This window comes from Leucoraja erinacea, chromosome 3 (genome assembly GCF_028641065.1).
Source record: "Leucoraja erinacea ecotype New England chromosome 3, Leri_hhj_1, whole genome shotgun sequence".
In the NCBI taxonomy this organism is placed as follows: Eukaryota; Metazoa; Chordata; class Chondrichthyes; order Rajiformes; family Rajidae; genus Leucoraja; species Leucoraja erinaceus.
Genome location: NC_073379.1, coordinates 12,451,393 through 12,477,396, shown reverse-complemented (window position 1 = coordinate 12,477,396; position 26,004 = coordinate 12,451,393). Strand labels below are relative to the sequence as shown.

Genomic DNA, 26,004 nt, shown 5'->3' with positions numbered 1-26,004 from the left:
CACGGTTGGGAGAGTCTCTCTGCTGCAACCGTCTTCTGCCTTCTCAGCCCTTGTGGTGCCTCTATCCTCTGCCTATTACATCCTTGAGGCCCTAGGTTCATAAGTTATAGGAGCACAATTAGACCATTTGGCTCATGGAGTCTACTCTGCCATTCAAGCATCTTTTTATCTCAACCCCATTCTCCTGCCTTCGCCCCATAACCCCTGACACCCGTACTAATCAAGAATTTGTCAATTTCCACCTTACAAATGCACAATGGCGGCCTTGAAAGCTATCCGTGGCAAGTCTTTATCTTGGGCCACACTTTGTCTGGACCTGCCCGCTCTGGGTGACCCTGCCGGGAGATAGCTCCAGATGGTTCAGCTCACAGGATAGTGGGCTGATGTGAGCTGTTCCACCACCACAAGGTGGCCACCCTCGGAGAAGAGCCAAGGGTTGTATCTCCCAACAGATCCCTTTTTTGTTTCTAATTTCTATCCATAATCTGCATGGCTCGAGCCAGCCCAGAGGTTATTCCCCAGCCTAAAATTCTCTTGAACATTTCAGAGAGCATTTATGAATCACCTGGTGGTGGTTCTCCAATCATTTGGGCTAAACCAGTTAAAGAGAGCAAACTGCCTTCTCTGAAGGACACAAGGTTCAAGGATTATGGGGAGAAGGCAGGAGAATGGGGTTGACATGGAAAGATAGATCAGCCATAATTGGATGGTGGAGTAGACTCGATGGGCTGAATGTCCAAACTCTACTCCTATGAGTTATGAACTAAGTGAATCTTGAGAAGCTTTATGGCAATGTCTCCAATGAATCAGACATGCCCTAATCTTCTGGACCAGCTCACCATGACAGAACTTGTCAAAAAATTTACAATCAAGGTTTGGGTGGATATGGTGTTGGGGATTTGTAAAAAGTGCTGCCAGCCTTTGTGATTGGGGCACGTCATCCATATTCAAGAGCGATGGATGAAGATGATTGATCAGGGTCCGTCATTGAATGTTGGATACATGGACTTCAGTAAAGTTTATGACAAGATCTGTCATGGTAGGCTGACCAGAAGATTAGGGCATGTCTGATCTTAGAAAACAGAGAGTAATGGTGCAGGGATGAAGTCTGGCAAGAGGTCTGTAATCTGTGGTGTTTCGCGAGGAATAAGTGTGGGACCTCTGTTGTTTGTGATGTAAATGAATGAAATTGGAGGTGGTCTGATTAGTAGTTTAGAGAAGACACAAAAATTGGCAGAGCTGTGCATAGTGAGGAAACCCGTTAAAGGAATCGGCAGCATTGCGAACAGTTGTAAATGTGGGAAGAGAAATGGCAGATGGACATGGGCAGTATGACCAGCTTGGATGGGCATCTGGGTTAGCATGGATGAGTTGGGCTGAATGGGCCTGTTTCTGTGCTTTACAACAATGATTCTCGTGTTTAGTTGCTACTAAGCCAAACTTTTTTAAAATTAAATTTCTAAATTGTTAGCTGAATATAAATTCCACAGCTGTCATGATGGGATTTGAGATCAAGGGCTTTAGTTTGTTTGCACATTCCTCTACGTTACTCCTAACTTAACTGTTGCACCACCAATATACTCAAGTTCAAGTTCAAGTTGCATGTATTGTCACATGCACCAATTCGTAGTGAGATTTGAATGAGCATACAGCCATACGAATAAACAGAACACAACACACGATAGAATTTAACATGAACATCCCCACACAGTGGAATCAACGTTTCCCACTGTGAGGGAAGGCAATAAAGTTCAGTCAACTTCCTCTTTGTTCACCTGTGGTCGGGGCCTTTGAGCCCTCCGCAGTCGCCGCTACGGCGGCCTGATGTTTCAGGCCCTCTCGCCAGGATGATGGAACTCCGACGTCGGAACGGAAGAACACTCTCAGCGACTTGGAGTTTCCGAATCGGCCGCTTCCTACTGGAGACCCTGGGTCCCGAGATCCACAGGCCCAGTTGGATGGAGATTCAACGCTGGCGACCCCCCCCCCCCCCCCCCCCATATGTGGGGGGGAGCGATGATGCGACTCAGAGAAAAGACGCATCCTCGACCAGGAAGTGACTGAGAAAACGGTTTTCCCCCTCCTCCCCCCACCTCCCACATAAAAGGCAAAAGACTGAAAGTAGAGGGGAGGGAACTGGAGGTAGTGGCGGCAGTGCCAGCAACAGATAAGAAGGGTAGTGCTAATCATGGCTCATTGTTGACTGGGGTAGAGGTGATAATGAAAGGATACAAGGATGGGAACAGTGGAACCAAAGATCCTATAGCGGAGCAAGATAGACCACTCCTTCTAAATGCAATGGGCTGACGTGTAGTACGCAAGGGAGCGGAACGTGGGCCTTTTTTTCATCCATGTCAGTAACCCGACCCGACTCGCAGTGTAATCAAAGTTGCGGGGGAACAGTTTGTGTTAATAAATTATAATTCTGAAAATGAGGAGAAGATTTTTACCAAAGAACTTTTATTTTTCCGAGGATGTTTCCGTAACCGGCTTCCGTCTCCGCACTAGTATCTTTGCTCCGCTATGGGATCTTTGGTGCGGAGACGGAAGCCGGTTACAGAAATGGGGCCAAAAATTACCCATGAATCTGCCCATGACCGTTGAGTGATCTATCTTGCTTGCTATAGGATCTTTGGTGGAACTAGTAGAACTAAGGACAACTAGGGTGGAGGAGACAGGGAGTGCAGGGGTTACTTGAAATTAAAGAAATCCACCTTCACACCCCTGGGTTGGAAGCTGCCCAAACGAAGTATAGGATGCTGTTCCTCCAGTTTGCGTGTGGCCTCATTCCGGCATTGGAGGAGTCCCAGTTCAGAATGGTCAGCATGGGAATGGGAAGAGGAGTTAAAATGGTGGCAAACGGGAGATTCAGTAGTGTAATGGCATATTTCCGACTCTTCTGGTGTCCAACTTTCCGTTGCCATTACTACACGGGTAGGTAGGAGTGATTTTACGCAGACCAAATAGGACAGATTTTCCAGTCGGTATTTCCAGTTTAATTAGTTCTTTATTGAAGTAGTTGTACAAACAAAGAGATGAACGTACCAGGCTTTCCTTATTCTGCGTACAAGTTGTAGCTAACTGTTCTTCCCGGTCTGGTGAGTACTGTATGCCCTCTACCCATGTGCCTGGTCTGCCCCTCTCTGTACACCATGCCCATATATATACGTCCCTCTGTGCCACCCCCAAATGTCCAAAATAATACTGTAAGATTTATCTGGACAAAATAATATAATATTATTATAGCCAACTAGCCTAAACATAAATGGCTCCTACAAGTAGGCCTTGCCGGCCTGAGCGCATGTGTTTGATGAAACAGTCGACTAGTCTACACTTGGTCTTCCTGATGTACGGGAGGCTGGTTGAGTTGGGAAATTGAATAGGTGTTGTAAACCTGGAAAATAAGTACCTGTTTTATCAAATTGTCATCTAGCGGTAATCTACAGATGTGGCCAGCCTTGATGTTAATCGTTGGTCGAGGTGCTCTCTCACTGGGCTCTGTAATTATGGACTCTATTGTGTGTGGTCATGTGGCCCAACGTGTGGGGAGAAATTTAAAGGTGATCTCAGAGGTAAGTGTTTCACATGATGGCGCAGCGGTAGAGTTGCTGCCTTACAGCACTTGCAGCACCGGAAACCCGGGTTCGACTCGGACTACAGGTGCTGTCTGTATGGAGTTTGTACGTTCTCCCTGTGACCTGCGTGCGTTTTCTCCGAGAACTTCGGTTTCCTCCCACACTCCAAAGACGTACAGGTATGTAGGTAAATTGGCTTGGTAAATGTAAAAATTGTCCCTAGTGTGTGTAGGATAGTGTTAAAATGCGGGGATCGCTGGTCGGCGCGGATCCGGTGTTTCCGCTCTGTATCTCTAAACTAAATTAAACATAAAGTGATAGCTAATCTGGCTGAAGACGTGATAGAAGTTGATACAAATACCACTTGAAAAGAGATTTGGACAGGTTGGATAGGAAAGGTGTAGTTTAGTTTGGATATACAGCGTGGAAACAGAGCCCTTCAACTCACCGAGTCCCATGCCAACCAATGATCACCCATACACTAGTTCTTTCCCACAAACTAGGGACAAGCAACAGAAGCCAATTAACCTAAAAACCCGCACGTTTTTGGAGCGTGGGAGAAAACGGGAGCACCCGGATATTACATGGTCACTGGGAGAACGTGCAAACTCCTTACAGTCAGTATCCGTAGATAGAGCGCCCGAGACCCGGGTTCAAAGGCAGCAACCCTACCGCTGCACCACCGTGCCACCGCAACTCAAGTAGAGTCGAGTCAAGAGTGTTTAATTCTCATAGGTACTAACAACAGAAGAATGAAAATGTTACTTGCAGCAGCATAACTGGCCTGTTAACACAGTACTTATAAATAACCTAGTAAACAAAAAAAAAACATAAACTACAAACTCCGGTATTATTGTCAGAATCCCAAAGTCCTTAGCACAACCAAGACAGTTCATAGCTTGCTTGTAGTGTTGTGGTGTTCAAGACCCCGATGATTGTTGGGAAATAGCTATTCTTGATCCTGGAGGTCATGGTTTTCAGAATCCTTTATTTATTCTTCCTGATGGCTGGAGTGGAAATGAGAGCATGGCCAAGGTGGTGTGTGGGTCCTTGATAATGCTGGCTGCTTTTGTTAGGGGCAGCACCTCCTGTAGATCCATTGGATGGTGGGGAGTTCAGCTCCTGTGATGGACCAGATGGGAGAGGGAGATAGGAGTTTACTACTGGTAAATGTTGGTGTGGATAGGCATCAAGGTCGGCATGGATGAGATGGGCTGAAGGGACTCATTACTCTGCCGTACAGTTCTATGATTCTATACGATGTTTTTTAAACATTTGGGATGTTTATGCAGACTTGTATTTCTCAGGATTCTCTGCAGGGTAATTTTGTGGAGAATATACATCGATTTTTCCAGTGCCTTTGGCTCCAGAGCATTTCTGGATCATCCGTTTGGTTGTAACAACAGAGGTCACGGCCTCCGAGAGGAGTCGGTCGGTACTGGAACGGTCCGCCTAGGCTGCTGAAGGACCGGGATACCAACCGGGACGTCGGCCTCAAAGGTCAGCTGTGGAAACGGATCTGCCGTGACCACAGGGGGAATATTCGATCTGCTGATCGGCGCAAATGTCCCGATGAGGTTGAGATCGTCAGCCTCACCTGACCTAGGCACCACATTATCAGGGGTGTCATCCGGAAGGGGGGGGGGGGGTGAAGGGATTCAAGTGGCTGCTCGTGACTTTGTCCGGGTTAAAGGAGGCGCCAAACCATTTAGTGGAAGAGTCTAGGACTAGAGACCATAGCCCCAAAATTAAAGGGCGTTCATTTAGAAAGGAGATGAGGAGAAATTTCTTTAGTCGGAGGGTGATGAATCTGTGGAATTCTTTGCCATGGAAGACTGTAGACACCAAGTCAATGGATATTTTTAAGGCAGAGATAGCTAGTTTCTTGATCGGTACAGGTGTCAAAGATTATGGGGAGAAGGCAGGAGAATGGGGTTAGGAGTGTGAGATAGATCAGCCGTGACTGAATGGCGGAGTAGACTTGATGGGCCTTATGGCCTAATTCTACTCCTATTCCTTATGATCAGTTGCTGGAAAATCGGTAGTGGACCTGTACTGCATTTTGAAAGTGTGATGTCTTCCTTCTCTTCCTTCATCAAACCTACATTTAAATTATACATTTTAAAATTAAAATAACAACAGAGCATGTTGAGAAGGAAAATGAGCCCAGCAGGCCAGGCAAGAGAACAGTTAACGTTTCAGGTCTGGGATTTTCATTTTCCAAATCAAGCTCCTTTTTTTGGCTCCGTGAGCAGATCATTAGCTGTACAGATTTAAACTGACTGTCAAACACGAAGATATCCTCCATGACATTTCGAGCCAGTGATAGATTCCTGGCCTTAGCTTGCGAGCCAAAGCTGGAGGTTTGCTGGAGCAGCTTTGGGCTATTCCTCAGGCTCATTGCCTGTCAAGGCTCCCAGATACTGAAGTGATGTTCGGCAAAGTCACAGTGTGACCCTGGCCGTTTCTGAGACATTGAGGGGGAGACGGTGTTCCAAGAATTTCACACCGAACAGAAGAGTAAAATATAGACAAAATGCTGGAGTAATTCAGCGGGTCAGGCAACACCTCTGGAGAAAAGGAATAGGTGATGTTTTGGGTCGAGATCCTCCATCAGACTCCTCTCTGAATCCCCAACAACCCCCCACAGGACCCTGCTTTCACCTCCGTCCAATCCCCTCTGACCCCCAACCCCCACCCTTGTCATGCTTTCACCATCCCTCGACACATCCCCCTTTCCCCATACAGAACGGTCTGTTCTCAACAGAGGCCTCGCCTTTGTTCCCCTCCGCTCCCCACCTCAACGGGTTCCAGGTCCGCCATGATGTAGAGCTTTTTAAAGCAGTCTGATTAAGGGTCTCAACCCGAAACGTCACCTCTTCCTTTTCTCCAGAGATGCTGCTTTACCCGTGGAGCTCCCCCAGCTTTTTGTGTCTATCTTCAGTTTAAACCTGTATCTGCAGTTCCTTCCTGCACACAATGCATGGAGATTCACTGATTGAGTTTTTCATTCTACTTGTCTTGGTAGTCTGAGGCCATCGACCTGTGTGCTCTTGGGCCATAGTATTGTGTCTTTACAGCTCCAGATGGAGACTGTCTATCTTGGGTATAAACCAGCATCTGCAGTTCCTTCATACGTCATTCATTCATCATCGTTGAAAACATTAGCGATGCAGTGGTGCTGGTTTCCAATGGGAACGGTGACGGATGCACCACACATCTCTGTCCTCCAGTTCCTGTGGACATGGGAGGTCAGTGGGGGGGTTGCGAGACCGCTGCCTGCCAGCAGCGTGTTAGTCATTTCTACTTTCTTTTGTTTTTTTAGTATGTCCAAATGCTTGTTTTAGTGTCTCTCAGTGTGTTTTGTGTGGAGGGTGGTGAGGGGGGTCAAGGGGGGGAACTGCTTTCGGTCGCCTCATCCAAGGAGAGGTGACTTTTTCCATTTCGCCTCCCTCCCAGCCTAACACCTGGATTGGTGCGACCTTTCTCGGAGTCGGGCGCGGAGCTTCAGCAGCGGGCACAGCGTGGACTTCTCATCGCAGAGCAGACGAGCCCTTGCCGGGGGTCACCAGAAGGGAGTGCTCCGATCGCTGGCCCGCCGACTGTTACATCCTGAACCCGCGGTCTGCGGAGCTTTAGAAGCCTGGGATCCCTCGTTGGGGATCCCGGAGGAGAAGAGCTCCGACCGCCGGCCCGCGGCCTACAACATCTTGAAGCCGGTGCTTCTAGCCGCGGAGCGGTGGGAACTTAGATCATCAACCACCGGCCTGCGGACTACATCATCGGTAGGGAAGCACCGATTCAGGACTTACCTTCCAGACGAGAGGGCCTGTACATCTGGCCGCCCGCAGCGGCAACTGCAGTGGTTTGTGGTCCTGACCACGGGGAAAAACGGGGGAGGACTTACTGTACTTTGTGCCTTCCACCACAGTGATGAATGCTGTGGTGGATGTTTTGTGTTAAATTTTTAATTGTGTATTGTGTGTTCTTTTTTTTATTGTACCGCTGCTAGCAAGTTAATTTCACTGCACTTTATTGTGTATGTGAAGAATAAATCTGACTATTGACTATTGACTATTCCGCCGCTGGAAGTATAGGATTTTGGTGTGTGTGTGTGCTTTATCATCATTCCTTACAAAGCTATGTACGACAGTGATCGCAACTTCTACTGAAGTGTGGATGGCCATTGACTCGCTAGAAGCTCATCCGCCCTTTGACAGGTCTTGTTTTTGGTCCTGCTGGGGGTCTACAGCCCCCTCCTCACCTGGCAAACCAGGTGGGGGAGACGGTTTAGTCGCTGACTATCCGACCACGGAGCAGGTAGCACGGGATTACATGGTACCCGTGGCGGGGGAAACTCCCCCCGACCTGACCCGAGAAACGCAGATGAGTAAAATGTTAGCTTTGAACAAGAGGGCTTGCGAATACGAGGCCTTTTGACACCATATAGGAGATGTAGCAAGCATGTAAGAGAATCATTTTTACACAACCGGTAAAAGAAAATATATACGGATGGAGGAGACACAAGGAACTGAAACGCTGGAATCTTAAGTGAAAAAACAAAGTGCTGCAGAAACTCAGTTAGAACTAAGAATTTCTTGAAAATAGACATGGTGGTGCAGCGGTAGAGTTGCTGCCTTACAGCGAATGCAGCGGCGGAGACCCGGGTTCGATCCCTACTACGGGTGCTGTCTGTACGGAGTTTGGACGTTTTCCCCATGACCAGCATGGGTTTTCTCCGAGATCTTTGGTTTCCTCCCAAACTCTTTGGTTTGGCACTTAAAGATAGTGGAGTCAGGGGATAAGGGGAGAAGGCAGGAACGGGGTACTGATCAGCCATGATGACATTGAATGACGGTGCTAGCTCGAAGGGCCGAATGGCCTACTCCTGCACCTATTGTCTATTGTCTCCCACACTGCAAAGACGTACAGGTTTGTTGGTTAATTGGCTTGGAAAATGTAAAAAAAATGTCCCCAAATTGTCCCGGTGGGCCAAAGGGCCTGTTTCCGCACTGTATCTCTAAAACTAAAAACTAAAACTAAAAATGCAAAGTGGTGGTGGAACTCAACGGGTCAGGCAGCATCTCTGGAGACAAAGGATGGGTGATATTTTGGGTCGGAACCCTTCTTCAGTTTGACAGTAGGGGTAGGGTGGGGTGAAGAGGTGGAGGCGAGGAAAGGCCAGGACCAGAAATGTCCCCAGGCAAGGCAGTGCCTGGTCGACACATTGTTGGCTAGGGAAAGTGTGATCTCAAGAGGGATAAATTGTGGAGTGTGGAGACGGAGTCTTTTCTATCTTTCATCGAGCCGTGTCTGTTTAACAGCTGGAAATCTCAGTGTAGATGCAAGGAACTGCTGACGATAGTTTACAGAAAAGGGCACAAAGTTCCGGGGGAAACAACCGCTCAGGCAGCATCTGTGGAGGGAGTGGACAGATGACATAGAAACATAGAAAATAGGTGCAGGAGTAGGCCCTTCGAGCCAGCACCAGTTCAATATGATCATGGCTGAGCATCCAAACTCAGTACCCCGTTCTGTTTTTTTCTGTAGGTTACTTGGCTTGGTGTGAATGTAAAATTGTCCTAAGTGTGTGTAGGGTAGTGTTCTTCTTCTTCTTGCGTATGGCGTGCACAGCCTAACGTTGTAGGACAACTTGTTCTATTTGATCTTATTTGATTGTGCACACCAGGTTGATTGCATTTGTCGAAACAGGGCGGACCACGTGCAGGTTGCAATCTCCCACCCCAGGGTAGTGTTAATGTGCGGGGGATTGATGACTGGCACGGACTCAGTGGGCTGAAGGGCCTGCTTCCACATTGGATCTTTAAACTAAACTCCAATTAGGTCAATGGGAGGGCAGGACGGCTCTCCAGAGGATGGATCAGTTGCCTGATAAGAGCTGAGATGACGTTTCAGTCTTCATTCACTCCCCAGTTACTGCTTCAGAAGACCGAGAGTGCAGACCGGACTAGATTTTGAAAATTTGCCAAGACCTGGCGACTTTTGTATACTGTCTCAGTGGGTTATTTCTATACACTTTGTACTTAATCGGGGACTGTGCTTGTGTATGGGAACACTTTATTCAACTGAATGCAGAAAGGAATGTCACTGTATGCCTGTACATGTGATTTTCTTTTCACGCCTCCATCTCTTCACTCCCCCCTCCCAACATCAGCCCAAAATGTGACCCATCCTTTTTTTTCTAGAGATGTTGCCTGACCCGCTGAGTCACCCCAGCACTATGTGTCTATCTTTGACAATAAAGAATCACTGTAATAATGAAGCATTGGGACCAGCCAAAAACAAAAGGGTAGCTGGGGAGAAGGTAGGTACACCCAAGGAGGGAATTTATTCCGAGAGCCAGAGGCAATGGCGGAGAGATAAATAAAAACTTTTTTTTTTAATCAATCGCCATATTTCCTTTGGGTGAAACTCCGCTACCCTTCCAAGCAGTGAATCCCAGCAACTGATTTTTAGAGGCACAATTCCCATTATGCCTTGCTTCTTTTCCCAGTGCCTTAAATCAGTGTTTTTCAGGTTGTCAAACTCCTTGCCCCTATGCAGTCTGCCATGTACGCTCTGCATTGTCGGCATGAGGAGCTGGTGACCTGGCTGAGCGGGATAGAAAAATATCGGTCGGGGAAATGATGAACCGGCTATGACAGGAAGGGATTGAGAGTACAAATCCAAGGGGAAATCAGCAGACAAGGTCTGAGGATTCCCACTTAATAAAAAGGACGAACTAAAGGCTGTGTGGCTGCATGCAGAGGGCATATTAATCAAAGCAGTAGAACTAAGCACAGATAGAAATAAGTAGGCATGGTTGGATAGCCCTTTCACAGACATGAAATTAATCATAATCCTATTTTATTAGCCAAGTATGTTTTGCAACATATGAGGAATTTGATTTGCCATACAGTCATACCAATAAAAAGTGACAGAACACATAAAATACATTTGAATATGAACATCCACCACAGTGACTCCTCTACATTCCTCACTGTGATGGAAGGCGACAAAAAGTCCTCCCTTGGTCGGGGGCCTCTAACCGTCCGTTGACGGGACGATCTTATTCCCGTAGCTGGCAGCGGGCCTCCTCGGGGCGATCAAGCTCCTGCATCGGACGGATGTCAGCTCCCCCGCGCCGGCCGATCTGACCTTGGGTCGGGGCATGTCGAACGTCGTGCAGCTTTTGGAGCTTCCCGACATCGGTCTCTTACCCAAGACCGTGAACTCCTGATGTTGAAATCCGCATGTTGGAGAGTCGATCCCAGGCAAGGGATCGGCTCCGATGGTAAGTCCACGACCCAGCGGTGGGGCTCAAAATCAGTCCCGAGCAAGGCCGCCAGCTCCATGATGTTAGGCCGCAGAGCGACCGGAGATACGATCCCGCAAACAATCGCATCTACGGCAAGATAAGAGATTGAAAAAAGTTTCCCCCGACCCACTCCCCACATAAAACAAAACCAGAGAACATTAACACAAACTTTTTAAACATACTAAAAGTAACAACAAAAAGACAAAAAGGACAGACAGACTGTTGGCGAGGCTGCCATCGAGGCGCCACAAAGTGGTACATGAAATTAGGATTAACATTTAGGAAGAACAGGGAACTAGTTTAGATTAGAGATGCAGCGTGGAAACCAGGCACATCAAGTCTGCTCTGACCAGCGATCACCCGTACACTCCCTCTTCCTTATATTTTAGGAGCAAGGACTAGTCTCAACCCCGTTACTCCCTCTTTTCCCCTCTCCTATCAGGCAAGAGTTACAAATGTTGGAAACACACACCTCCACATTCAGGGACAGTTTCTTCCCAGTTGTTATAGGGCAACTAAACCATCCTACCACCAACTAGAAAACGATCATGACCTCCCGTCTACCTTATTGGAGACGCTCGGACTATCTTTAATTGGACTTTACTGGACTTTATCTTGCACTAAATGTTATTCCCTTTATCCTGTATCTGCACGTTGTGGACGACTTGATTGTAATTACGTATAATCTTTCCGCTGACTGGTTAGCACACAACCAGGATGCTGCCAGGACTAGAGGGTGTGAGCTATAGGGAGAGGTTGAGTAGGCTGGGTCTCTATTCCACGGAGCGCAGGAGGATGAGGGGTGATCTTATAAAGGTGTATCAGATCATGAGAGGAATAGATCAGGTAGATGCACAGTCTTTTGCCCAGAGTAGGGGAATCGAGGACCAGAGATCATAGGTTCAAGGTGGAGATGAAAAGATTTAATTGGAATCCGAATCCACACTGTATCACTCTATGACACTATGACACTATGAGTCCAACATAAAAGTGATTGAGTTTTTCAGTCTACTGGCAGCTTGTCTTAGTAACCTTAGGCCATGGTATTGTCTTTACAGGTCTAGATGGAGATTGACAAACCTGGATTTTTTTTCCTCTCTGGAGAGCCAGAGTCCATGGGGTGATGGGTGTATGGAACAATCGAAGAATATAAAGTTATGAGAGATAGATAGGGTTGATAGTCGGAGTCCTTTTTTCAAAGGTAAAAATGTCAATTACTAAAGGGCATAGCTCTAATAATCATATTCATACTTTATTAGACAAGTATGTTTTGTACCATACAAGGAATTTGATTTGCCGTACAGTCATACCAATAAAAAGCAACGACACACAAAACACATTTTAACATAAACATCCACCACAGTGACTCCTCCACATTCCTCACCGAGATGGAATGCAAAAAAAAAGCTACATCTCTTCCCTTTGTTCTCCCGCGGTCGGGGACCCCGAGCCTTCCGTTGACGGGGCAATCTTTGCTCCCTCAGCCGGCGGTCAGGCCCTCGGCATCGGGGTGATCAAGCTTCTGCATCGGGGGGTGTCAGCTCCCTGTGCCAGGCGATCGGACCCCGAGTCGGGGCTGGTCAAACCTTCTGCATCATTAGAGCTTCCTGACATGGTCTCTACCCGATGTGAACGGAGAGAAAGTTTAAAGGAGTTTTTATTTACAGAGAGTGGTTGGTGCAACATTGAAGAGGCAAATACATGAACAGCCAGGGAATCAAAGGATAGAAACCATGCAGGCAGATGGGTCGTTTAAATTGGTATCATATTTAGCACAGTCATCATGGGCCAACACTAAATGCTGGGGTAACTCAGTGGACAGGCAGCGTCTCTGGATAGAATGAATGGGTGTCGTTTCAGACCGAGAATATTCTTTAGACTGAGAGGCAGGGGAGAAGGAGGCACAGAGATATAGAAGGGTAAGATGTGCAGACGAGACATCAAAGGGGATAAAGATCAAGGAAACTGTAGAATAGATCATTGTTAGCTAGGGGAAGGTGACAACGAAGGATACAAAGATAACATTTAATCAGGAGGACTGTCAGACTGGTCGGAGAACTAGGATGGGGAGGGATGGGGAGAGAGAGGAAAAACAAGGTTACTTGAAGTTAGAGAAGCAATGTTCATACTGCTGGGTTGTAAGCTGTCCAAGTAAAATATGAGATGCTGTTCCTGTTCTTCTGTTGTACTGTTCTGTGTTCTGAAGCTCCCTCTCCCTCTTACAATGTCACATCACGTTATGTCCAAATCAAGCTTTCTCTACACACACTCTCTGCCACACATTCCATAATACGGATGGCAAGAGCTATAAATTAAATAAAATATCCTGTGCACTGCCCCATGAAGCACTCCCATGGCAGTTAGAGCATGGGTAAGATACAGAGTAAAACTACTTAGCACCATCCCATTAAGTACTCCCTAGACATGGACAGCAAAGATTAGATGCGAAGGACTGATCTTTTTACAGACTCGCAGTAAAGACATCAAATGCACATTAATGGACGGCACGGTGAGGCAGCAGTAGAGTTGCTGCCTCACAGCGCCAGAGACCCGGGTTCGATCATGACTCTGGGTATTGTCTGTACGGAGTTTGTACGTTCTGCCCGTGACCTGTGTGGGTTTTTCCCACATACCAAAGGCATACATGCTTGTGGGTTAGTTGGCTTAGGTAAAATTGTAAATTGTTCCTAGTGTATACGATAGTGCTAGTGTGTGGAGTGATCACAGCACAGTGTGGACTCAGTGGGCCAAAGGGTCTGTTTCCGCACTACATCTCTGAAATCTAAAAGTCTAAATTACAACCTCAAATTCATCAATATTATATTTCCCATTATAACCATCAATCCATGAAGATCATGGTGCCAAACACTGTAACTCTCCTTCCCATTCCCACACTGACCTATCTGTCCTTGGTCTCCATTGTCAGAGTGAGGCCAAATATAAGTTGGAGAATCACACCTTATATATTCCTACTCGGGTTACAACCCAGCAGGATGAATATTGATTTCTCTAACTTCAAGTAACCCATGCACCCTCCCGTCCCCGTCCCTTCCCCACCGAGTCATCGTACTAGTTTCACTCATCCTGTTGAGTTTCATTGTCTGCATAACTTGTTATCACCTAGCTCAAGCCAACATTTGACCATTGTGGGCTCCATCTTTCCTTGATCATCATTACAGCTTTGCATACCTTCCACTCATTTATTCTCTACATCACCCTCTCTATCACCGTCTATATCTCTCATTTCCCTTTCCCCTAACTCAGTCTGAAGAAGGGTCTCGACCCGAAACGTCACCTATCTCTTCTCCAGAGATGTTCTCCTAACCCTCTGAGTTACTCTAGCTTTTTATATCCATCTTTGATTTAAAGCACCACATTCCTTCCTACACGTAATGCATAGAGATTCAGTGATTGAGTTTTTCAGTCGGCTGGCAGCTTGTCTCAGTAATCTTAGGTCATAGTATTGTCTTTACAGGTCTAGACTACGGGCGCTGTCTGTACGGAGTTTGTACGCTCTTCCCGTGGGTTTTCTCCAAGAACTTCATTTTCTTCCCACACTCCAAAGACGTACAGGTATGTACGTTAATTGGCTTGGTAAATGTATAAAGAATTGTCCCTATTGTGTGTAGTGATAGTGTTAATGTGCGGGGATCGCTTGGCTGCGCTGACCCGGTGGACCTAAGGGTCTGTTTCCGCGCTGTGTCTCTAAACAAAACTAAACTAAGGCTCCCAATCCTTAAACAGGTTAGGTATATAGGACAGGGTTGCCAACATTGGGTGAGAGTTGAGAGTGAGAAATTGTGAGGGAGCGTAGCGACCGAGGGGGGGAGGGTGTTTATGCATTGTTCAGCTTGAAATTGTGCAATATGGTGCATACTGTAGCAAGTCTTTTAACTTACACTTGAATGCAACATTTATGCTTCAAATTGGATTAGGTATGAATAAGGTTAGGCTAAATTACATTCCTAATTACATTCCACAGTAGAGCCAGGCTCTGATTAACAGGTGCAGCACATGAATGACCTTAGTTTATTCATGTATGGAAATCAGATTATAATGCATGCTGTTATGCATATATATATATAGAGAAACAAGAACATAGAAACAAGGCAAGAAGAGTCAGACTTCCATCACTGATCTGCACAAATAAATCAATCAACCTTACCCTTTGACTATAGAAACAAGATGAAAATAATGCCACATATTCAACCGTATATGGTTCAATGAAATTAAGATATGGAAACAGGCCCTTTGGCCCACCAAGTCCACACCGACCAGCAATCTACCATACACCAGTTGTATCCTACATGCCAGGGACAATTTACAGATGCCAATTAACCTACAAACCTGTACTCCTTTCGGACGTGGGAGAAATCGGAGAAAACCCATGTGTTCATCGGGAGAATGTACAAATACTGTACAGACAGCACACTTAGTCAGGATCAAATCTGGGTCTGTAGTGTTTGTTAGGCATCAACTCTACCGCTGCGCCAATGTGCCACCCCATCAAATTATTTTTTCTGTAATATATTTATTATGGTGTCACGTTAATAAAGATGAACACATGATTCTGATTTCTGCCCTTAGTTGGATAACACACATCTCCAGTCATTGTGTGTTATGGCTGGTTTTAAACCTCTTCAGTCTGAAGGTCTTGACCCGAAACATCACCTATTCTTTCTCTCCAGAGATGCTGCGTGTCCTGCTGAGTTATTCCAGCTTTTAGTGTCTATCTTCAGTTTAAACCACCATCTACAGTCCTTTCCTACACTCTTTGTTAAGCAAAATAGGTCCTATTCTCATAATATTATTCACCTCCACTAAATCTTTTCTTCACCTCCGTTGCTGCAGAGAATACAATCCCAGTTATCAAATCTTTCTTCAAAGTGAAAAAATAATTCCAGTCCTGCCAATATATTCATAAATCGCCCCTGGATCCTCTCCAGAGCAATTGCACCCTTTCTACAGTGTGTCATAGTCTTACAGTATGGAAACAGGCCCTTCATCCCAACTTGTCCATGCAGATCAAGATGCCCCATCTAAACTAGTCCCATTTTTCCGCATTTGGCCCATATCCCTTTAAACCTTGTGTATGTCAGTTTTTGTTTGGTTGTGTGTGAGAGTGTGTGTTAGGATGTGTGTAAGGGTGTGTGTCAGGTTGTGTGTGAGAGTGTGTGTGTCAGTGAAGCGGCAACAACACCCGGAGTGAGCGGAGACTAGGCGATGTCCGGGGAGCGTTTCCCTCTCTCCCCCACTCCCCGGTAATGCGGGCCAGCCCAGATGCTCTGTGTCCAGCTGGGGTCCGGGGGAGGTGAGGGTCAGTGACCTGGGGGTCCGGGGAAGGTGAGGGTCGTGCATCGGAACGGAGCTATAGCCCGAGATTCATCCCCGCGGCTCTGGAGGCGGCAACGACGCCCCCACCCGCCCGGTCTGCTCCTGGCTCCGGGTCGGGGTTAAAACTCCATACGGTGTGGACAGAGCGGCCACCAGATGCAGAGCCGCCGGAGGTGAGGGTGGGGAGGTGTGAGCGGTGCCTGGAGGGGGGGGGTGCTGCTGCGGCCACCTACTCACACCATCTGCACGGGAACGTGAATGCGGGTGAGGAAAACTATCACCCATTGGTGACCGTGGAGCAGTGTGGCTCTATTTATTTATTTTAAATTGAGCACGAGAACTTCTGTCATCAACGTGAGAGCGTGAGAATTTTGTCAAATGCCTGAGTCTCATGCTCAATGTGAGAGTTGGCAGCCCTGATAGGAGGACAATCTGCCATAGACACCAACAACAAGAGAATGGAAACTGAGGGGCATTTCTTTCACACGGGTGGTGGGAATATAGAACAAGCTTGATTAGTAAGGGTGTCAAAGGCTATAGGGAGAAGGCAGAAGAATGTGGTTGAGAGGGAAAGATAGATCTGCCATGATTGAATGCAGAGCAAACTCAATGGGGTGAATGGCCTAATTCTTCTCCGATCACGTGAATTTATGGCTAGAAATTATATGCACAAGGTTGGTTTTGGTCTACAGGAAAAAACATTGCTAATACTTCACTCTGGAATGGGCCATCTCAGATTGTTTTACAGTATCTGTAATCGGTGTAAACGATTATTGTTGCTTTGTGCCTGATGTTCACAATGAGACGAGAGGCAATTAACAGTAATAACACAAGGATGTTTTTCTCAATGTTGTGATATATTGCCTGAGGTAAGAACACAGAGTTCTGATTAAAAATAATTAACTTAACGTGCTTGCTTTGCTCTCCTCACGGTTGGTGTTTAACCTGCTGGGTATTTGCAGAACCTTAAAGCCCTGTCCCACGGTACAAGTTCATTCAAGTGCTCTCCCGAGTTAATAAAAATAATCAAACTCGTGGTAAGCACAGAGAATGAACGTAGCGGGTACGTCGGAGCTCGGGGACGTCTCTTGGCGGCTCGTAACGCTAACGGCAGGTACTCGGGAAGACTCGCTAATGGCAGGTAAGCACAGGAAGACTCGTAAAGATTTTTCAACATGATGAAAGATGTACACGAGAGCCCCGAGTACCGACGAGCGGCCATTACCGTAAATCTCTGAATTTGAATCAGGGCAAACTCGGGAGAGCTCTTGGAATGAACACGTACCATGGGACAGGGCTATAAGGCTTTTAAAGCGGGCGGCACAGTGGTAGATTTGCTGCCTTACAGCACCTATCTCCGGATTCTCCACTTCCCTCCAGCACTCCGAAGCTGTGTGGGTTTGTAGCTTCATTGGCTTCGGTAAAAATGCAATTTGTCCCTGGTGTGTGGGATAGTGCTAGTATACGGAACGATCATTGGTCGGCGCGGACTCGATGGGCCAAAGAGCCTGTCGCCATGCTGTATCTCTAAAATTAACTAAACTATGCCCCTGTCCCACTTAGGAAACCTAAACAGAAACCTCTGTAGACTTTGGGCCCCACCCAAGGTTTCCATGAGGTTCCCGGAGGTTGCAGGTGGTTCCCGGAGGTTGCAGGTAGTGGAAGCAGGTAGGGAGTCTGACAAAAAGCCCCGGGAACCGCACGGAAACCTTGGGTGGGGCGCAAAGTCTCCAGAGGTTTCCGTTCAGGTTTCCTTAGTGGGGCAGGGGCATATGCAACAGCACAGTGGCACAGCTGCCTCACAAAGCCAGAGAACCAGGTTCGATCCTGACCTCGGGCGCTTTGTATGGAATTTGCACACCCTTCCTGTGACGGCGTGGGTTTCCTCCGGGTGCTCTGGTTTCCTCCCACATTCCAAAGACGTGGAGCACTGGTTCCCCAATATCCCTCTGCACATCAATGCAGTTAAGGAATTCACACTAGTTCTATGTTATCCCATTTTCTATGTTCTCCCACTTCCGTACAGACAGCACCCGTAGTCAGGATCGAACCTGGATCTCTGACCCATGTGTGGATTAATTTCCATCTGCCATTTCCCTGGCCATTTCTGTGGTTGATCTATGTCCAGCTGTATACTTTGATAGCCTTCCTCATAGTTGTCGACCTCAGTAATGAGTTTGATGGGATACAAGAAAAAAATTGGGATTAAATTAAATGGGGTGTTGATGGTCCACATGGACGTGATGGGCTGAAGGGCCTGTTTGTGCTATGTGACTGTAAATTATAGATTGCAGAGTACAAGATCTTTTTCTCGGCTACCCTGATGTATTACATTAATCTTCTAAACAGCTCGATTGGATCATCCCACAACATTATATACACAAACAAACACACCAAGTTTATGAAACCTACCCTGATAAATTAGCTGTCCAAGCTGCAGTTCACTCCAGCTCCACTTCACAGAATATATCTTGCAATGAATGCTATACCGTTTATCTGTACACTGTGGACGGCTAGATTGTATTCATGTATGGTCCTTTCTTTGGGTAGAAAGGAGTCGCAGACGCTGGTTTCTACCAAAGATGGACGCAAAATGCTGGAGTAATTCAGTGGGTCAGGCAGCAACTCTGGAGAAAAAGGATGGCTGACATTTTGGGTCGGGACCCTTCTTCAGACTCGGACCAGATCTGAAACGTCACCCATCCTTTTTCTCCAGAGATGGTGCCTGACCCGCTGAGTTAATCCAGCACTTTGTGTCTACCTTTTGTCTTGTCTTTGACTGGGTAGCAAACAGAAAGAGCTTTTCACTGTAGCTCGGTACACGTGACAATAATGAACCAAACTAATTATCATGTTTAAGAAGGAACTGCACATGCTGGAAAATCGAAGGTAGACAAAAATGCTGGAGAAACTCAGCGGGTGAGGCAGCATCTATGGAGCGAAGAAAATAGGCAACGTTTCGGGTCGAGACCCAAAACGTTGCCTATTTCCTTCGCTCCATAGATGCTGCCTCACCCACTGAGTTTCTCCAACATTTTTGTCTGCAAACTAATTATCACGATCAGTGGCTGCTCAGATTTCATGGTTGGGGCACATTCTGGATTGCAACTTAGGAAGAGGAACTATACTCTAAATGGTGGGTGGGATGTATTTCTCGATCTATCACCCCCCCCTGCATTGGGGGTGTGAGTGAGTTACCAGACTCGTAACCCAGGGACCTGCACCAATATAGTTTAGAGTGTAGTTTAGAAACACAGCATGGAAACTGGCCCTTCGCCCACCGATTCCATGCCGACCAGTGATCACCGCTGCAGTAATTTACCGTACACACTGGGGATGATTTGCAGAAGCCAATTAACCTCCAAACTTTCGCGTCCTTGGAATGTGAGAGAAAACCCATGCGCTCACGGAGAGAACGTACAAACTCTGTACAGGCAGCCCCCGTAGTCGGGTATTGAGCCCAGGCCTCTGGCGCTGAAAGGCACCAGTGTGACCATGTGGGTTTCCTCCGGGTGCTCCGGTTTCCTCCCACACTCTAAAGATGTGCAGGTTTGTAGGCTAATTGGCTTCAGTAAATTGTCCCCTACTGTGTAGGATAGAACTAGTGTATGGGTGATCATTGGCTGGTGGAAACTCGGTCGGCCGAAGGGCCTGTTTCCACGCAGCATTTCTAAACTAAACTAAAAGTTACAAATTATTAATTGAATAAATATGGAAGAAAAAATAAAGAACACCCTCGGGTCACTAATAGCCCTTTGGGATGGGAATCAGATGGCCTTAGATTAGTTTGCAGATTTAGTTTAGTTTAGACATACAGCACGGAAACAGGCCCTTCGGAAACAGTGGTGGAGGGTCCACGCTGACCAGTGATCCCCGCATATTAACACTATCCTACAGCTACTAGGGACAATTTTTACATTTACCAAACCAATTAACCTAAAAATGTGTACGTCTTTGGAGTGTGGGAGGAAACCGGAGATCTCGGAGAAAACCCACACAGAAAACGGGGAGAACGTACAAACTCCGTACAGACAGCATCCGTAGTTGGGATCGAACCTGGGTCTCCAGCACTGCATTCGCTGTAAGGCAGCAACTCTACCGCTGCGCCACCGTGACCGCCCTTCTGGTATGTATTCTTGTGTGATTCTGGGAGCAGAATTGAGCCATTTGGCTCATTAAGTCTACTCCGCCATTTAGTCATGGCTGATCTATCTCTCCCTCTAAATATCATTCTGCCTTCTCCCCATGTCAACTCCTGTCACTCTAACTTATCAGGAATCTGTCAATCTCCGCCTTAAAAATATCCACTGACTTGTCCTCCGCAGCCGTCTGTGGCAATGAATTCCACAGATTCAACACCCTCTGACTAAAGAAATTCCTCCTCATCTCCTTTCTAAAGGTACGTCCTTTTATTCTGAGGCTATGGTCTTTGGTCCTAGACACTCCCACTAGTGGAAACATCCTCTTCACATTCACTCTCTCCAGGCCTTCTCTGTGCCAGGATTATGTGCCCCCTGGGAAAAAAGGACCACTTATCTAGTTCCTTAATCTTGCTTTGCCATCAAACCGAGCATCAAATAAAGCAAAATAGTCATTAAACCCTGGCAACAGTGGGGCAATAGTGGAGGGTTGCCCATGCTAGGGGTTTGATGGTGCTATAATCTTCCCAGAACACGAGCAACTGGAAGATTCTGTTATCTTATCGGCACAAAACTATGAACAACTGGTGTTGTATTGTCGCAGAGGTGATAAAAATGAACTTAGCATTTGCAGCATGAACCTCGGAGGCAAGCTGTTTGCAGAGTGATAAGGATTTTGAATGGCTTTCTCTGAGTAATGGCAACAATAAAATTCATGTACGATTGTAGTCAGCACAGTTTAATTTGATTTTGCTCACTAATTCACAGCATGGAGGCGGGGTGGGGGCAGATAACGTACGGCCCCTTGCTGTGTGCTGTCAGAGTCAAAATGCAGGCCTGTAAATATACCGTTGCCTCTCGCACTGCAATATCTTTCCTTGTATCTCTCCGGTGGCCCAGCATATGAGTTTTTGGAAAATAAATAATAACTTTTTTTTCGGGCAGTGTTGTTATCGCTGGCGAGATCAGCAGTTATTCTTCACCTACCTTCATCTCAAATACGGGGCTGGTATAAAGTCACACAGCATGGAAACGGGCGATGTCCCGGTTGCTAACCACTCTCCGTCCCATTCTCACGCTGACCTTTCTATCCAGGGCCTCCTCCACTGTCAGTGTGACGCCACAACAAATTGGAGGAACAGCTCCTCATATTTCACTTGGGCAGTTCACAACCCAATGGTATAAATATTGATTTATCTGGTTTCAAGCATTTCCTCTCCCACCCAGGTCGTCCTGCTAGTTTTACTGTTCGCGTCCCGTTTTTATCACCTCTTCTACAGCAAACAATGGATCATTGTGGGCTCTCCGGCCATCAGTACCGGCTGCAATTTGTTCTGTATCTTTTCATACCTCTAGCTTCCCTCCCTCCTGACTCTCAGTCTGAAAAAGGGTCTCGACACGAAACGTCACCTATTCCTTTTTTCCAGAGTCACTGAGTTATTCCTGCTTTTTGTGTCTTCCTTCATCGGAAGTAGGCCCCTCGTACGTGCCGACCAAGATGAACCATCCAAGTTAGTTCCATTTGCTTGAGTTTGGTCCATATCCCTTTTAAGCTTTCCTTGCTAATGTAAGAGTTGATATGCACCATAAATAACCTCTCAAATCACTTTGTCACCGTGGATGTGTGGTACCTTTGGTCGGAATCATTGAGGCATGTCCCCCTTCCTCTACTTGGGCACCTGTATTGTTCATGCCCTTTTAAAGCAGGTGAGAAACATCCATGTACCTGTCCAAGTGTCTTTTAAATGCTGATATAGTACCTGCCTCAACTACAGTACCTCCTCTGGCTGCTCGTTCCATATAGCCACCTCTCTCTGATTGGAAAAAGTTGCCCCTCGGGTTCCTTTTAAATCTTTCCTCGCCCACATTAAACCTCTGCCCTTTTGTTCTTGATTCCCCTACTCTTGGTTAAAAAGAAATGGCAAAAGCATTCACCCTATCTATTTCCCACATGACTTTATTCACCTCAATAAGATCACCTCTCATCTTCCTCCGCTCTGAGGGATAAAGTCCAAGCCTGCCCAGCCTCAGCTTTAGCACAGGGCCCTCGAGTCCTGGCAACATCATGGTAAATCTTCTCTGCTTAATGACATTCTGCCTATAGCAGGATGACTCCACTCTAGTGCAGCCTCACCAACATCTTGTACAACTGTAACGTGATGCCCCAACTTCAATACTCAGTACCCTAACTGGTGAAGGCCAATGGCATATCCAAGTGCCTATCAAAAGGTTTTTTAAATACTACCATTGTATCTGCCTCCACCACCAGACCTAGCAGTGTGTTCCAGGCACTCGCCACCCTCTGTGTGAAAACAAAACTGACCCCGTTCATAGAGTGATACAGTGTGGAAACAGGCCCTTCGGCCCAACTCGCCCACATAGGCCAACAAATGTCCCAGCTACACGAGGCCCACTTGCCTGCGCTTGGTCCATATCCCACCAAACCTGTCCTATCCATGTACCTGTCTAACTGTTTTTTAAACGATGGGATAGTCTGAGCCTCAACTACCTCCTTGGGAGTTTTTCCATACACTCCCCACCCTTTGTGTGAAAAAGTTGCCCATTGGATTCCTATTAAATCTTTTCCCCTTCACCTTGAACCTTTGTCCTCTGGTCTTTGATTCCCCTACTCTGGGCAAAAGACTCTGTGCATCTCCCCGATCTATTCCTCTCATGATTTTGTACACCTCTATAAGATTTCCCCTCATCCTCCTGTGCTCCATGGAATAGAGACCCAGCCTACTCAACCTCTCCCTATAGCTCACACCTTCTGGTCCTGACAACATCCTTGTAAATCTTTTCTGAACCCTTTCAAGCTTGACAATATCTTTCCCATAACATGGTGCCCAGAACTGAACTCCTTAAAAATGGCCCTGCACATTGAAGGGATTCAGTGGCGCAGTGGCAAACTTGCAGCGTACAGTGCCAGAGATCTGCTGTTCGATCCTGACTATAGGTGCAGTCTTCGTACGTTCTCCCTGTGACCATGTGGGTTTCTCCGTGTGCTCCGCTTTCCTCTCACACTTCAAAGACAATAGCGGTTAGTAGGTTAATTGACTTTGGTAAGAATTGTAAATTGTCCTTAGTGTATAGGATTGTACTAGTCTACGGGGATTGCAGGTCGGCGCGGACTCAGTGGGCCGAAGGGCCTGTTTTCACGCTGTATCTCTAAACTAAACTAAACCACTCTGCAAAGACGTACAGGTTTGTAAGTTTGTGTAAGAACGAACCACAGATGTTGGTTTACATTGAAGGTAGCCACAAAATACTGGAGTAACTCAGCAGGTGAGGCAGCATCTCTGGAAAGAAGGAATGGGCGACCTTTCGGGTCGAGACCCTTCTTCAGTCTGAAGAAGTGTCTCGACCCGAAACATCACCCATTCCTTCTCTCCAGAGATGCTGCCTCACCCGCTGAGTTACTCCAGCATTTTGTGTTTACCTCGGGTTTGTCAGTTAATTGGCTTCTGTTAAATGTAAATTGCCCCTCATGTGTAGGATAGGGCTGGTGTACGGGGTGAACTCATGTCGGCACTGGTTCAGGAGGGGTCTGTTTCCACACTGTAGCTCTGAAGTCAAAAGTAAAGTAATTCTTGTGAAGACAGCATTGATTGTTTCTCTTTGGAGCTTTGAAGTGATCTCCTGTTGCTTGTGTGCATCAGAAGTGTGTAGGAGGAGGCGATTTCAGTGCGTGAAAGCTTCCCTTTGTGCTGCATCTGAGTTTTCAATCCGTCGACACCTTTTGCTGAGACGGCCAAAAAAGCCTGTGGTGACTTCCAGAAAATGATGGTGAATTTCATCCCTGATGTCTGCCTTCACTGGGAGCTATCTCCCAAGCCATTTAGATTACTTTAGTTTCTCATGGGAAAAGGCCCATTGGCCTACCGAATCCACCGAGCACCCATTTGCACTAATTCTGTGTTGTTCCACTATTGCATCCACTCCCTACACCCCTGAAGAAGGGCACCGACCTGAAACATCACCCATATTCTTTCTTCAGAGATGCTGCCTGACCTGCTGAGTTCCTTCAGCACTTTGTGTCTATCTCTACAGAGGCAATTTACAGAGGCCTATTGACCTATAAACCCATGCATCTTGGCAATCTTTGCCCTTTGTCCTTTGTCTTTGGGAGGAAACCAGAGCACCCGGAGGAAATCCACACGGTCACAGGGAGAACGTGCAAACTCCACACAGACAGCAGCTGAGGTCAGGATCGAACACTGGCCTCTAGCGCTGTGAGGCAGCAGCTCTACCAGCTGCGCCTCTGTGCTGCCCATTTGTGAAGCGATCCACTTTTCTTATGGCCCTTTGATAGATGGTATGAAATGACTGACTCTCCCTCTGAGCCACTTTTCATAGGTCATAAGTGATATGAGCAGGCCATTCAGCCCATTTAGTCTACTCCACCATTTAATCATTGCTGATCTATCTCTCCCTCCTAACCACATTCTCCTGCCTTCTCTCTATTACCCCTGACACCCGTACTAATTAAGAATCTATCTATCTCTGCCTTAAAAATATCCACTGATGACCTCCACAGCCTTCTGTGGCGAATAATGCCACAGATTCACCACCTTCTGACTAAAGAAGTTCCTCCTCATCTCCTTCCTAAAGGGCCTGTCCCACAGACACAACCTTTCAGCGACTGTCTTCGACCTTCAAGCTCGAGGGCACTCGCCTGAAAAGGTATAGAGGGATATGGGATAGAGCCATGACAGGAAACGTATAGAGAGATACGAGCCAAACACAGGCAGGTGGGACTAGTGTAGATGGGCCACCATTGCGACATGGGCAAGTTGGGCTGAAGGGCCTGTTTCCGTGCTGTAAACATTGGACAGTACAGCACGTAGAACATTACAGTCTGTGGCCCACAGTGGGGGCGGGAGCGTCTACCTTCCTGTGCAGGTCTATAGCACCTGCCCACTGCCCATAGGCGTGGGTACAATTACAATGTTTAAAATACATTTTTGGACAGGTTCATGGATAGGAAAATGCAGAGGGATATGGGCAAAACACAGACAAATGGTAGCAGCTCGGACAGACAACTAGGTTGGGCCGAAGAGCCTGATCCTGTGCTATACTGTTCTCTGTGTAGTTATGGTCATTGTAACTCAAACTCTCCAAATCCTCCTAAATATTTTCTGCACCCCACTTTTTGCCCCAACTTCGAACAGTACACGAACATGTCCTTCAGCCCACAATGTGCCAAATATGACGTCAAGTTAAACTATCCATAATCCCTATCCCTCCATAACCATATGCACATCTAAAAGCCTCTTAACCACCACTATTGTATTTGCCTCCATCACCACCCCTGGCAATGTGTTCCAGGCACTAACACCCTCTGTATTCAACTTGCCCTGCACATCTCCTGTACATTTTGCCTCTCTCACCTTAAAGCTATGCCATCTAGTCTTTGAGATTTCAGTTTGAAAAAGGGTCCCGTCCGGAAACATTGGCTATCCCACTTAGTTACTCCAGCACTCTGTGAAACGTCACCTATCCGTGTTCTCCACAAATGCTGCCTGACCCGCTGAGTTACTCCAGCACTCTGTGAAACGTCACCTATCCATGTTGTCCAGAGATGCTGCCTGACCCGCTAGGTTACACCAACACTCTGTGAAACGTTACCTATCCATGT

The 26,004-nt window shown here is 46.9% G+C and overlaps 1 protein-coding gene across 3 annotated transcripts in view; it reads left to right on the top strand.

Moving 5' to 3' along the window:
- The window catches only part of si:ch73-337l15.2 (glutathione hydrolase 6), a 77,791-nt gene that overhangs the window by 13,059 nt on the left and 38,728 nt on the right, over positions 1–26,004 (top strand). The window contains exon 2 of one of the 3 annotated variants that reach the window (XM_055632103.1): positions 14,369–14,466. The exons of the other annotated variants lie outside the window; for them this stretch is intronic. The gene's annotated coding sequence lies outside the window, so the exon portion shown is untranslated. The remainder of the gene's footprint in view (positions 1–14,368; positions 14,467–26,004) is intronic. 3 annotated transcript variants of the gene reach the window in all.